The 14,287-nt window shown below is 38.8% G+C and overlaps 1 protein-coding gene across 1 annotated transcript in view; it reads right to left on the bottom strand.

Moving 5' to 3' along the window:
* trip4 (thyroid hormone receptor interactor 4) overlaps positions 1-14,287 on the bottom strand; it is an 85,189-nt gene that overhangs the window by 15,623 nt on the left and 55,279 nt on the right. The window lies entirely within an intron of this gene.

Below are 14,287 nucleotides of genomic sequence, written 5' to 3' on the forward strand. Positions count from 1 at the left end.
TCCAGAAGAGGATTGGGAGAATGTCATATGGTCAGATGAAACCAAAATAGAACTTTTGGTAAAAACTCAACTTGTCGTGTTTGGAGGAGAAAGAATGCTGAGTTGCATCCAAAGAACACCATACCTACTGTGAAGCATGGGGTGGAAACATCATGCTTTGGGGCTGTTTTTCTGCAAAGGGACCAGGACGACTGATCCGTAAACGAAAGAATGAATGGGGCCATGTATCGTGAGATTTTGAGTGAAAACCTCCTTCCATCAGCAAGGGCATTGAAGATGAAACGTGGCTGGGTCTTTCAGCATGACAATGATCCCAAACACACCGCCTGGCAACGAAGGAGTGGCTTCGTAAGAAGCATTTCAAGGTCCTGGAGTGGCCTAGCCAGTCTCCAGATCTCAACCCCATCGAAAATCTTTGAGGAGTTGAAAGTCCGTGTTGCCCAGCGACAGCCCCAAAACATTACTGCTCTAGAGGAGATCTGCATGGAGGAATGGGCCAAAATACCAGCAACAGTGTGTGAAGACTTACAGAAAACGTTTGACCTCTGTCATTGCCAACAAAGGGTATATAACAAAGTATTGAGATGAAATTTTGTTATTGACCAAATACTTATTTTCCACCATAATTTGCAAATAAATTCTTTAAAAATCCTACAATGTGATTTTCTGGATTTTTTTTTTCTCATTTTGTCTCTCATAGTTGAGGTATACCTATGATGAAAATTACAGGCCTCTCTCATCTTTAAGTGGGAGAACTTGCACAATTGGTGGCTGACTAAATACTTTTTTGCCCCACTGTATACCCACTGGTTCTTAATGGATTGTTATTGCCTTCTTGAGCATCAGTAAATGTTTTCCACCTTTGTAATAGCTGTGTAGGAGAGTCCCTGAATTGTCCTCAATGTGAAAACATGGATTTCAAAATCATTTAGCTACTTCTGGAAAGGGTTCAAACATGCAGAAGATGCTGGAAAACCAAAGAATGTGCAGGAGCTGGCGAATTTCTCTGAAGAATAGTGGGCTGTTTAACTGCTCAGAACAAACAAGGGACTCATGAACTCATGCAATTGGTCTATAAACATAAGACTGCAGATGTATATAAATATTTTTACATATATATAAATAATTACACATAAACATAACTATAATACATTTGCATCTCCAGTGCCACCACAATGAAGTCCTTTTTCCTCTCCTTCCACCACTTCCTTGCCATTCACACCATTTTACAAAGAAATATTAGGGACATTAGGGAAATAAAGTGGGCAGTGAATACCAATTCACATTGACATGAATCATTCATAAGGGTGAATCGGGTCTTACAAATGTAACATTACCACATCTTTTCTTTCTGAGACATTACGGAAAGCAAGACAATGGCAACAACAACATCAGACATGTCAAAAATCCTCACTGGTGCTTCCTCCCACTCGTCAAAAAAACGGAAAATTGCTGTTCTCAAAGTGTGAACCTTATAGCCGGTGAACACAAAGCCTGTGGGGACTCAGTATAAACATGAGCACTCAGGGCCTCTTCAGCTCACAGAGAACTAGTCCATACATGGGGAGACAGGAGCGAGGGCCCCTCCCCCACTCGCTGTACGCCACAAAGACGACAGAGCTGGCTGCTATGTAGGGGGTGAGCAGATCAGACTGCAGATTATCCTGCTGAGAGAGGTCTGGGCTCAGCCGAGGTGGCTACAGACAGCTCTCTGAGTGTAAATACACTTCTTTCAAAAGCACAACAATAAGCTCAACAAGAGCTATGGAGATTAAAACAAGCTCAACACAAAGCCGGGGCTAGCTGTGGGAAGCACTGAAATGTAAAACAAAGAGTCATTCTAAGCGCTGTGTGATTTCGCCATGGTTTTTATCAGCACACTTTCAAGGGCACTGGCACAAAATATTGTAGATAAGATAAAGATCTGATAATTACCATGAGGAAGTGTGTGTTTGTGTGTAACCTTAGTCATCAAGACAGCCTCGTCCCTGTAGAGCACACTGGGAAACATCAATAGGAAATGACTCTAATTATCAAATGATCTTTCTCTAATAGTGAAACGGTTGTAATGCAGTTAGTAAATTGTAAATGACTAATTGTGGGCTCCAAGTACAAATTTTAACTGCAATTATGATGTTTGTTAAAACAAACAAAACTGACTTACTAACAAATGCAAATGCTGCTTTGTCCTTTTAAATGTTAACATTTTTAATGATCTTTTAGAACTACAGTTCAAGCAGTATTAACTTCTAGTTACACATTGCTGATGTAATCGTTGATGGGGTTTACTTGCATAGAGATTGTTGGTGTACAATTCTACAACTTTGTGCATACTAAAATGAGAATGACATTAAAGTTTGGAAAATATAATTTTGAAAAAGTGCCTATTTTAATGTTTATTCCTTTTAATGTCTCATAGACTTCCACTGAAAGTGCATTACTTTAAACATTTTTTGTTTGTTTTTAAGCACCAAGTGATCATAATTTGGAATCAAATTGAAACAATGCTGTTCTATATTTTTCATTTCAGCCACAATTTCTTGTAGGTTGATTTTTTATTTTTTTTTTCTCAAAAACAAACAAATATTAAACATTTTGAGTCATGTTTCCAGAACAGCACACATGTAAGCTGTCAATACCAGAGTACAAGCAACTTAAAGGTCATAGTGGAAACAAACAACTGAAGCACAATGATAATGTGTTTGAGGCCAGGAAAAAATTGTGTCACTGTCTGAATGGCTAAACAGTTTAGGGCCAACATACGTCGGATGATTTTTTCAGCAGTGATCCGGTATCTTTTGTTGTTTTGCTCTGATGCTATAGACCTTAATGTGTTTAAAACAGGAAATCCAGCTTGAAGGTGAACAGCTGATGCACTGCAGTAGAGAAGCAGCAGCTTTTCCCTCCAGAGACAAGCATGAGTGCGTTTCCAAATATAACCAAAAAGCTCTCTAATTACTGCAGTCACGATCTGGGGCTGGATCTTCAGTTCAAAACACCGTTTGATTGCTTAACAAGGACATCTTTTCAGTCTCCTCTGCCACGCTTCAATTATGAGTCTGATTCAAATGGAAAAGCACGTCCAGTTGCTTTCAAGTACTGGAGAAATTCTACCAGACAGTTTGAAAAAGGATTTATCTTTGATTGTGAAAGCCCAATTAGAGGAAGAGAATGCCTGCCATGCCGGTCTTGTTTGCGGCAGCCTTTTGGGGAAATTCCAGCCATATCTCAAGGCTCTCAAAGCAACACATTCCTCTTTCAGCTCAGGCAGTGGCTGCTGTCCAGGTAAAAGAGAGATAGTAAACATTAAAGATGACTAACACCAGTGCCGACTCTTTTTCAAGCTCCCCAAATGATTTCACAGTGACAACCGTGACATTTAGTGACTTTTCAGCCAGGTTTAATAATCAGCTATGCATCCAAAAAAAAGCGAATAAGAATATTATATTTTAATCAAGCAGGACATGACAGTTTTCAGTGAAAAACTCCTTTTTCCATCTACACTTAAAGAGAAATACAGCATTGCTGTGGATTGCTGTGGTTGGTTAGAACTAAAACTCATTTTAACATGAAAGATTTAGTCACTTGTCCAATCCAGTCATAATTCATACAAGATGGGGAAATTGTATGAAAACAAAAATATAAGATCCAAACCGGAACCTAACCATTACAGTAATACAAAAAAAAAAAAAAAAGTTTCTCCATCTACACAAAAGGAGAAATTTAAAATCTATTTACTGTACATTTCGCACTATTTTTGTTTTGAACATACCAAAATGTAAGTAGTTGTTCACAAAAAAATCTTTAGAATATAGTGTCAATCCAATGCACTATTATCATACATTTATTTTTGTTCTTTTTAAAACTTGTCTCATTCACTGTTAAAATTGTAGTACATTCTTAAGATTGTCCTTTTGTAAAATGGTTGCCCTAGTAACATTATAGGTCTTCAATTTCAATGGTAGTCATTATATCGTATTACTGCAACTTATAGTTGCTTGCTCATGGTTGGTTGGGGAAAAAAATATTTTAACAGAGACAATTTATTTCTGGATGCTTTATCAAAGTTAGCAGAAGGGCCAGCTGCTCAGAAATATATGCACATTATGACAGGGATATGCAGAAAATTGCTGGGTAATTGTGTAGAACTTAAGCAGCCAAAGCTCAACTCACTAAGGTGTGAAAGCATGGTCAGCGCATGAATTCAGGGTCAAACAGGGTTGTGCACAGACATTTTGAGGGGCAGTGGCCCAAATAAAAAAAAGGCACCAAGCCTACCCACCCCTGGCCAATTTCAAATATACGATCCACAACTTGAAGCCATTACAATACATCATGACATGATCCACTATATACACACAAACATAATAGCACTCTAAAATTCTTTGTTACCTGAAGGTATCAAAAAAAGAGTTTACTGGATGACAATCTTATAATTTTCCTGTTACAAACATAAGATTAAAAAAAACAATAATTCTTAAAGCATCTACAGTTTATTCTAGAATCTAGACTGTTATAGGATCAAAACATGACCCACAAAAAAATTACTCCATTGAAATTTATAACTGAATTGAAATGTATAAAAATGTACTTATTTTTGGAGGATAAATCTTAAATTGCAGAGCAATTCAATTCCAGAATGACATCATTTTTTGTGCTGCTTCATAAATGTCTCTATTGCAAAAGATCATGTAGTTCTGTCATGAAACTCCAGATGGTGCAGACTAATAGGTCCTTAATGCAAAGTTTGTCTATGCTTGCTGTACGCAAGTCTTGCAGCGTGTTATTAGAAACCCTCCACCTCCCCAGCTCCGCAAGTCTAGATCTGCTAATGGTGATTTCCTATATGCCATTCCCAACAGCAGCATAGCAGATTTAGTCCACCAAAACTAAATACATTAATATTGTCATATCCATTACATGCTAAGCTATTAGAGTTGTCATGATAGAAATATATTTATAGTCAGTTTTTTTGTTGTTGCAGTGCACTGACTGCAGACAATGATATAACCATGAAAGGCAAAATGCAATAATCAGCAAAAAAGGAGCACAACACTACTTACAAAATTAAACCCCATCACAAAGTTTCTGCAGATGCATAATAGGCTTAAATGTAAAATGAATGTCAACACAATGTACACAATGTAGTGAAATCCACAACACTCATACTGTAACCTACACTGCCTGCTAAAGGGGCACCTCAGCCACGTCCCTGGGGTCAAAGCCCCGGCTAGACTTGATTTGAGAGTAATGAGCACATAAGCCACGAAAATCGATCCAAGCATGCTAACATCATTGAGATCATCAATCAGGCCAACTGGACTGTTTGAATATCAACACTTAGGAAAGGGCATTCAGAAAAGCTATGAGGATCCCTTACTGGGAGATATCTGGCACGAAATGTAAAATTTAACCATCTTATTTGGAAGGAAGCAGACAGGCATTTTTATTTATATCAAGTTTCAAAGACTGTTTAACTGTATGCTGGGTGGCAGTTAGAACACCCAAACATGAATCTACATATTCTACTGATTTCCATGTTGGAGCTTGTCAACAAAACTAAAAGCATGTTTGCTGTAGATAATACAGAGCTGCTGCTGTTGGCAGGTCAGTGCAAGGGAGTGACTCTCACTGCATGCTGAGTGCACTTGCAGCAGTAGCCAGGGCACCTAGGCTACATATGGTGGGGAATGTGTTAATGCAATATTCATGGCGAGCATGAGAGCAGAGCACAAGACAGCATTGAAGAATCTCTGAAGTCCCTTTCACACTCAACAGAACAGAAACGCAGCGTGAAGGAAAGCGATGTGTGATGCACCGATGCTCTGGCCTTTCACATGAACACCAGCAAGCTTTATTACAGTTGTGACCTCTGACCACTAAGCATATGAATTTCACTGAATTTCTTGGACAGATTCTTGGTATAAAGATACTGAAGTTAATTGAGAGCTACGTCATACCAACAGTAAGCAAACATCTACACATAACATTAAATATTCACAGCAATTCTGTGTTTTACACAAATCTGCTTAGACAAGTCAAATGTTTTTTCCAACAATCTACAAACGCGTAAATCAAGTTGTGTTGACCTATAGTAGTATTGTACTTCTCCAGTAAGATTTGCACAATGAGTAAATGGTCAAGGGATAACCCTGTCTTTGTTTTAAGCCACTTAAGGAGTAATGCAGCATGAAGAGGGAAACACCCACTGATTTGAAGTGGTTACAACAAAGCTTTCATTTAAGGTGTTGTGCTTGGCAACCTAGTATGCAAGGCATGTTGTGATAGGGTTGCGGAGAGCAAGGAAAAACAATGAAAAACAGTTGTAGATAGTGTCTGGGCATATTGCACAATTCACATTCAATATATTTCATATATATCCAATGCATCCAATCAAACTTTATAGCACTTTTGAGCTAATTCATCTGTCATTTGGCAGAAGTTACTCGAGTTCGGAAAATTCCAGAAAGGACAAATTGAACAACATGGCCTCAACCTTAAAAAAAACATTAAGAAAATGGCTTCATTTAAAAGGGAAACGACCCAAACTAAATACAGCTTCACTTGCAACAAAAATCTAATTTAAGCCTACTATAATGCATTGATTTGGAACTCAAGAAACACTTAGAAAACAAAATGGTCAATTTTCCTATTAAACGTCTGCAGTTATTGGTAGTATTAATACAATGTTTTTAAAAACAAAATTCTTTAAGAACAAATGTTGTAGACCACAGTTTGAATAGATATCCAATATTCCAATTAGTCCAAGTCAACAAACATTTTTATTAGGCAACTGAAGGAAAAACTAGGCAAGAATATTTAGGTTATTATGGGAGTTTAAATCAAGCACTAGTATAATTGTAAAATATAAAATGGCATTTATGAGATGGAAGCCCTACTGCAAAATATAATTTGTGTGTTTTTAGATATTTGATTCTTTTTTTTCTTCTGTCAAACAAAAGTGCTCATGCAACACTTGAAGATGCAAGGTGCAAATGAGCAACAACAGTAATCAGAGACCAGCAACTCGACTTTCATCTATGCACACAGTCTTTCCATTTACTCCCACCATCTTCCTCTCTCTCGCTCATGCATTAATGTTTTAAGAGCTTAAATGGCCATCTTGGCAGAGGCTGAGGGCACAGAGTCAAGGGTTCCTACTTCCAGTAACAAAGTAGTAGATGTATTTGTCGACAGATGAGCCTGTAAAAACAAGCTTGACAACACCAAACCGAGACCTTGTAATCTTTGTCATCATATGGTGTGGGACTTCAGTACTCCCACACTGTTACTAGTGCTCTATTGCAGTTGGCTGTTGTGTAAATTAGGATTAAATTAAGATAAAGAAGAGGGCTCTTTGCCTCATATCATTATTCATACGTGCTGCAGTGGGAAAATTAAACCTCAGACAGCATGAGAAACATGGGAGCAGCTGGCAGCCCGCACATAGACACGATCTCCATCGCTCTTTTCTGAGGACTTGGGCTCTCTAAGCAGAGCGGTCATTACTGGTAACAAATGGAGGGCAACATCATGCCAGATCACTGCAGATCTGCCTCTCAGGACCACAGAACTACTGCCATTCTGTAGGGAGAGACATTAAGGGTGAACTGTGTCTTTTTTTTCAATGCTGAAATACTTTTCCAGCGTAATGAGTGGAGACAGCTAAAAGCAAGCCATTTGTAGACTCTGGTGCTTTCCTGCTGTGACGGTGGATGGTTTTGAGGTGTCCAACATGCCAAGCCAGGACAATCAGTTTCTCTGAACAACTAAAGATGAGGAAGAGACTTGAAGGGGACTGAAAAACATTATTTTGTGCAATACCACTTAGTGTAATCTTTATTTGCGATTTGCCGATTTGATACTCAGTATTGGTCTAATACAGACATTTTTGACAGACTGGGTTATCAGATGGGACCAAGCCAAATCCAATCCAAAAAAAAAAAAAAAGAAAGAAAAATACTATAAAAGCACTATAAATATGTACTATACTTGATTTCTACTTAATATTGCTTTATTTGAGAAACAGACAGTATATTAGGTTGTTAAGTTTAAGTTCACAGAAACTCTTTCCTCCATTGCAAAAGTCATTCTCCATTCAACATTTAAACAGCATGTCGCATTCAGTTACGACAGTCAACACAGTAAAACTCTTTTCAAGATGTTCTAGTGTTTTCATTATATGCATAATCTGAACATAAAGGACTTCTTTAAAAAAAAAAAAAAAAAAAAAAAATACTCACTATCGGGTGTCTGTTAGATGAGAGCACTAGAGTAGCATACTCATCATTCACACAGACATTAACCAGAATTCAAAACCTTGATGAAAAAAGCTCAGTACAATACAATAGATGCGATACAGTAAGTGTTGCCCACACGATTCCTTTCGTTGTGCTCTAATCATTTCATAATGGAGCGCGGTTTGCCAGTTACTCACAAAAGCAATGTTGCTTTAAAGAGCATTAATGTACCCTGATTGTGCATAAACATTTCAGTCTTTCATACTGTTTTTCGCACAGATAATTAATGTTTACCAAAGAATCCAAGGAAAGAGAATTCCAAAGAAAAAGCATTTATAGTGTGAATATTTAGGTAATAATATATTTTTCATAAGATTTCAAGAACGCTGACACGTAAAACGTAAAACGTAATTTGCAATTGTATTTTTTAAACAAAGATTTTACCAGATGTAGCAGAAAGCGGTCTACACTCACACTTAATTTTTATTTTATTACAATTTAATTTATTTTACATGTGCCTGGAATGGACTGCATTAACTGGTGGGTCTACTAGGTGGAAAACCCTCAGAGCTGGGCCGCTGCTTTTAAAATCTAGTTGAAGATGACAAACAAGCAAACTGTGTTTAAATAACAGGACCTGGGTCTAGTTGCGTCATTTATTTCTTGCTGGGCTGAACTATGTTTGAAATGAGAGCTACATCTCTTTCAATTCTTAGCCAAATACCAACCGCATTTTTGGATCGTCGCTTGTGTGCACAGGACCTTCAAAGGCTTGCTTTCTTGGTTTTTTCTGGCACTGTCAAATGGTCTCCCCCATTCCCTTTTACCGTACACATATCTTTTATATGTTTATGTAGTACTCTTTTTAAAAGCTAGCAAGCCTTCTTAGCACTGAAGGCTTGTATCACGGAGACAGATATACAAGCATATTAAACCGCTTGTTGATATTTTGATCACACAGCACGATACGAGTGAACAACCCTGTGTGGGAGCCTGGAAAAGTAGTCAGCAATTAAACTCTTAAACTCTATTCCACATGGCCTCCAGGACACCTCTCAAAGTAGACTACATTTGTTTTCAGTTACTAAGAAACATTAACAGATCTTATGCAGGGTAAACGCCACGTTTAATGTGACATGAATGAAAACAAGGCTGTGAGGAACAGAAGTAGGAATATGAGGAGTCCATTCAGTGGGTTGTGTGGTCTTAAAGATGCCATGAAACAACAACAAAAAAAATGGTTAGCTTTGTGCTAATGCTAACAGTTTTCAATCTTTTTACATTTGCACTAATGTACACAACAGTACAACCTATTCAAAGGAGCCTCATTTTATTTCTGCCAATTTCTAAAGAACAAACTCAGTCAACCCAACAGTTTCCCAAAAACACTGGTTCACTGTGAACATGAAAATGTGTTACATAATGTCTTATGTTCACTCGCATGCAAAAACGGGGTGTTGTGGAGTAGCCTCTACTGGATGGTTTCTGGCTCGAGCCTCATAAGGAACGAGCCATGAACCAACATTAGTGTGTCCTTGTAAGGCACTTAACCCAAGGTTTCTCCAGGGGGATTGTCACTGTAATAATATAGGGACACCATGATTGTGCCAAGTAGGACGAGTTCCTGGAAAAGCATTAGGTTAGGGGAGTGAAAAATTCAACACGCTTTTCCATCCTTTCTCCACTTCCAAAGAATTTAACAAGCTGGGCAGATTGTTTACACACTGCCCTGTTGTTTTCCAAATTTTGGATTTGTCATTTAAGAACAGAAAACCAGACATGTGCTAGGTGCTTGACTTTAAAGGAATAATTCACCCAAAAATGAAAATGCTGTCATTAATTACTCACCCTCATGTCGTTCCAAACCTGTAGGACCTTCGTTCATCTTCATAACACAAATTAAGATATTTTTGATGCATTCCGAGAGCTCTCTTAACCTCCCACAGACAGCAAGGATCCTAACACGATCAAGGCTCAGAAATGTAGCAAGGAGATCGTTAAAATAATCCATGTGACATCAGTGGTTCAACTGTAACTTTACGAAGCTACGAGAATACTTTTTGTGCGCAAAAAAAACAAAAATAACGACTTTATTCGACAATTCGTCTCCTCTGCGTCACCCTATAGCGCCATTTTGGAGAGTATCACTTACATAAACAACGTATGCTGTTCTGTGTCAGCTGCACCATACGCTGATACGCTGTTTATGTTGTGTACGCTTTGATTTGAATATAAACAACGTATCCGTGTACATACGTTACATATGTTGTTTACATATGTGATACTCTCCAAAATGGTGCTACAGGGTGACTCGGAGGAGACGAATTGTTGAATAAAGTCATTATCTTTGTTTTCTTTGCACACAAAAACTATTCTTGTAGCTTCGTAAAATACGGTTGAACCACTGATGTCACATGGATTATTTTAACGATCTTCTTGCTACGTTTCTGAGCCTTGATTGTGTAAGGATCCTTGCTGTCTACGGGAGGGTCAGAGAGCTCTCGGAATTCATCAAAAATATCTTAAATTTGTGTTCTGAAGAAGAACGAAGGTCTTACAGGTTTGGAACGACATGAGCGTGAGTAATTAATGACAGAATTTTCATTTTTGGGTGAACAAACTATCCCTTTAAGATTACTTTACACCAGGGTTAGGACTAAATTCCACTGACAGGAACGTTCTTCCAGGACTAACAGAAGATTTTGAGGAACATATCTTGAAATCATAACTAGCACAGGACCAACACAAAATCTAAAACCACAGAACTCGCATATCTGCTCTTTGCATGTCTGTTGTTTACATATTTTGATTCTTAGCTCAATTGACACAATCTAAAATGTTACAAATCCATTTCTCCTATCAACACCCAAAAATCAGTGTAAATGCCAAAAAAGCCCTTAAAAAAAATTCTAGCCAGTAAGTTCTACTCTAAGTTGTTTTGGATAAACCCGTCTGCTAAGTGACTACTTATCTACTAGCATGCAGTGTTGTAACTTCTGTGCATTTCAGGTGACATTCGTTCGCCTTTTCCCTGTTTGCGGATCACTGTCACTGCTTTGAGTTTAAAGGGCAAAGAGGGGGGAGGGAGCCCTACTCTCAGCACTGAAGTTCTCTTGTTCACTGCACGCTTCTCCTGCACATTAGTGAAGCAGCCAGTTCCCGGCTGCCCATTAGCTGCGTGACAGATCTGTAATAAACACAGCCTGTCACCTCTGAAGCCTGCTGCACATTTCCTGGGTAATATATAACCCCCCGATACACATTCCCTCCCCCCACCACAAGGCTCAATAGACCTGAAACCCGATTTCTGTCGAGCATCCCAGCAGCTGCTGAAGCAAGAAATTCCACCGCACCCAGATAGCCCTGGAAAATACATGAATATAAAAAAGGAGTCCATGAATAAATCAAAACCTCTCTTTTTACTTACCCTATGGAAGAGAATGAAAAAAAGATAGTGGAGAAATGAAGGGAAAAAGAAACAAGGGCACTGCAGGGAGAAAAAGAAAGGGCGATAAGAGTAGAAGTTGTCAATAAGCTGATGGCCGCAGGCTACTGTAGCCCCTTGGTAAGGTAGCTAGTGGGTGGTGAGGTAACTGGTGGGTGATTTAGCACACTTTCCTCACCAATTGTGTGGGACAATCTGGCAGAAATCTGCAGAATGGATTTAAATATGGTAAAAAGTGTTAAAGGAGCTGAGAGATCTCAGTAGGAAGTAACTAGATATCCATGTGAGGAACAGTATTTCACTTTGTTCAGTCTGTGAAATAGTCCAGGGGTTCCCAAATTTGTTGGGGAATAAAACAAATATCAGTCCTCTTTTCATTAACTGAAATGAAACAATAACTCCAAAGTGTGTGAGTCAGTTTATTTTTGTGGTATCAACTTTTGTAGATAAAGTTGGCCTTAAATGGCATGGAAAAATTAAACAAACTACAATTGGACGTTTTACATTCTGGTCAGACAATTTCCTCTTGGTCTAGGTGGGCAGTTCTAGCCAGAATAAACTGCCAAGTGAACCAGACATTATGCCAATAGTCAGAGACCAGGCTATAACTTTGCAGAAGCACAAAAAAAGTGACCTTTTTATTAAAATAAAGCTTTATTTAATACAGTACAGTTGGTTAATCCAGACAAAAATGGTTTCCTTTGAGGAAATAAACAGATCATCTACTTCAAGTCTGTCCTTCAACAAAGCAGTTCAGCACAGAATGCTAGAAGCTGGGCTGCATATTATTAATACATGCAGCTTGCAAAGCACGCTTGTTTGGATATTGAAGCCGTATTGATTCGAATAAAGCAAGAAGAGAGAGACAACCTTTAGCCTTTAAAAGGCTAGCATGTAACAGAATCACTGATGTGAGCTTGCAATATTCACACATGGCTGAAGCCACTCACTCGTCAGGATATCTCCGATAGCTCGATGTAGCGAGGATGACCTTCTGTGCGGAGATGAAATGACAGGATTTCATCCTCAGCACCCACACAGCTTTAATACAGTCATTTTAATCAGCGAATGGAAATTTCTTTGTAATGGAATGACAGAGTCCAAATTTCCCACATCTAAATGTCAGCAATTCCAGCAACAATGAGGGGTAGATGGATGGCGTTCTATTATACAAGTCAGTTTTCCATAATAGCTTCGTTCTCGGAGACCGCAAGCATCTTTTTGTGATTGCTAATCCATATATCAACACGCTGTTGGGATGATGGGGTACAGAAAAAGTCTGGAAAAAAGGTTATTTACACCACACTCTCTTATCTCATTTTGGTGCATAAATCCTATTACCTCAAAAATTCAGCTGTGATTTGCCTTTGAAAATCTCATTTTTTTCTAATGTTTTATTTTACACATGGAGGAAAAAGAAGCGTTTTGGCTCACAGGCCTTTTTCAGTGCGTCAGGACCAAAAGGGTGACACCTTGACCCTAATGTTGGATAAACCATGGAAAACACGGGAGAGGTAAAGGGCAGGACATCTCTGTGGTGACTTCTTACTCTTCACTGCTCTCCCAGCTTATCAGTCCATATCTCCTCCCCCATCCACCTCGTGAGGAGTTCACAGAGGTCGGCTCTCCTGAGAGCTCTGGCAGCTTAGGAGAGAATGAAAATGAATGGGAAACGGTGGCTAGACACAAGGTCAAAATGGATATAAAATTCTCCATTACGATATGAAAAGCTGGTGCAGGAAGGAGGGAGCTTCGAATGTCAGAGGGAAGGATCGCTTTTGAGGGCCTGGCTTTGTGCTTCCTTTATGTGAAAACAAAAGACCCTGAACAGTGAGTCGCCAATGCTCTTGTAAAAGCAATCACCCATGCTTGTCAGAGATGCTTTCCACCCGAGAATTCACGCATTTACTATCATTGAAGTTATATAATTAATTGATCATTTTTATTTGAGAAGCTAAGCAGGTTAAACAGAAAAGAATGTGTAAATGTGATTAAGGAGGAACCGTCACGCAGATACTATCCAAGTGTGAAATGCTTCCAGTCTGTACTGTGAAATAACACCACTGTTGACAGTCAAGCTGTGAAGAATGACTGGGAAAACGGCACCAAACCACCTCCGTTAAGAGCAGAGATTTCCTGTGAACATTATGGTGGATGAAAAACAATGCATTCATATAGGCATATTTGCAGGTCGAAGTTTTCTTTTCTTTCATCCTATAGGTCTGGTGACAAAACTTGGATCATGTGACTGGAACAAGGAGGTCTATCGTTCTTAGAAGAAAGCTAACATTCATCCGTTAGCAATCCCATTCATCTCAATGGCACTTGCTCAGCTGGTGCAGGACCTCCCAGAAGTACACTGCCATGAGTTTTTTTGGGGGGCTGATCACCAACACTGTAAATGCAATGTGACTTACCACTCTGAAGCTTCCCAAATCTTTAATTAGTGACTATGCTGAGCTGTGACGTCAAACCCAGGGAAAAGGACCAGCTGGAGTACATTTGTTTTTATACAGACCAACAACTATTTGTTTCATATTGTTTGAATATTTTTACGTTAACTGCCTTCTTCAATCATACACTATGGTACGATTTCAAGCAA

Source organism: Onychostoma macrolepis, chromosome 07 (genome assembly GCF_012432095.1).
Source record: "Onychostoma macrolepis isolate SWU-2019 chromosome 07, ASM1243209v1, whole genome shotgun sequence".
Lineage (NCBI taxonomy): Eukaryota > Metazoa > Chordata > Actinopteri > Cypriniformes > Cyprinidae > Onychostoma > Onychostoma macrolepis.